A 1,324-nucleotide genomic window follows, 5' to 3' on the forward strand; every position below is an offset into this window, starting at 1 on the left:
AGTATAATGTAAACTTAATATGGACTTTAATGTTTGATACTAACATGTTTTATATTTGTTATCTTGTTCACTCTTTAATACTTTGCTTGTTAAAGAACTAATCTAGATTTATATTGTATAACACTTGGGCACAACAAATGCTTGTTACTTTTATAGCACAAACCGTATGGTATATCCGATACTTGTGTTATAAAAGGAACTTGATTTGTTGTTAACATAAGTTATAATTATGAATACCTAACAATATTTACAACTATTAACATTATTCAAATAAGATAACTAATATAATAATGTTAAAAATTTATAATCTGATCGAAACCGTCTTTATGTGTGGTTTCCATTTGAGTAATAAAAGTTTATACTATACTTGTTTGAAATACCATTAGTGGATCATCTGACCTTGACATTTGTTGTTATCAATGTTTAATCCTTACATTGATCTTCTATCTCAAAGTTCTCATAAACTTCTTCTTCTACTACTATTACTATTATTGTTATTATTACTATTACTATTTTTGTTACTATTATTATTATTATTATTGTGGTTGTTGTTGTTGTTATTGTATTGCTGTTATTTATAATTTATACAATTAATTTCCTTGTGATTCGACACCGGTCTTGCTGGGTTATTTATTACTTCAACACTCTTACACTTGGGAGAAGACATCAATCTTTTGATCGTGTCAAGTTTTTGGCACCGTTACCGGGGAGGAATGGATTGATGAAGCTATCTTTTGGAAACATGACATTGGAGATGAATATTTTTAACATTTGCAAGCAACTTAAAGATGATAATGATTTACAAGAAGTGGACTTTGCATAAAAATTAGTTCATGATCAATTTCAAACCACTTCAAGTGAAACTGAGATTGATGAATTTGATGATTTACAAATGGTTTATTTTTAGGAAGAATCAAAGGCAAGTAATTGGAGACCACAAATTGAGAAATTGTCATCACGATTAATTAAGTCCATACTTTGAAGTATTCAACCACCCAAACTTGATTTGAAGCCGTTACCATTCAATCTCAAATACTAATTTTTAAGAGAAAATGAAACTTTTCCGATAATAATCTTTTCCAAACTTAATGCACATCAAGAAGGTAAGTTATTACAAACTCTAAAAATGCACAAAAATGTATTAGGATGGACTATAACTGACATAAAAGGAATTAGTTCTTTGATTTGCACACATAGAATTTATTTAGAGAAAAATACTAAACTCTCTAGAGAAATACAACGCAGGTTGAATCCTAATATGAAAGAAATAGTGAAAAATAAAGTCATTAAACTTCTAGATAATGAAATCATTTATCCTATTTCT

The sequence above is a fragment of the Populus euphratica genome, unplaced genomic scaffold, assembly GCF_000495115.2.
Source record: "Populus euphratica unplaced genomic scaffold, PopEup_1.0 scaffold2411.1, whole genome shotgun sequence".
Lineage (NCBI taxonomy): Eukaryota > Viridiplantae > Streptophyta > Magnoliopsida > Malpighiales > Salicaceae > Populus > Populus euphratica.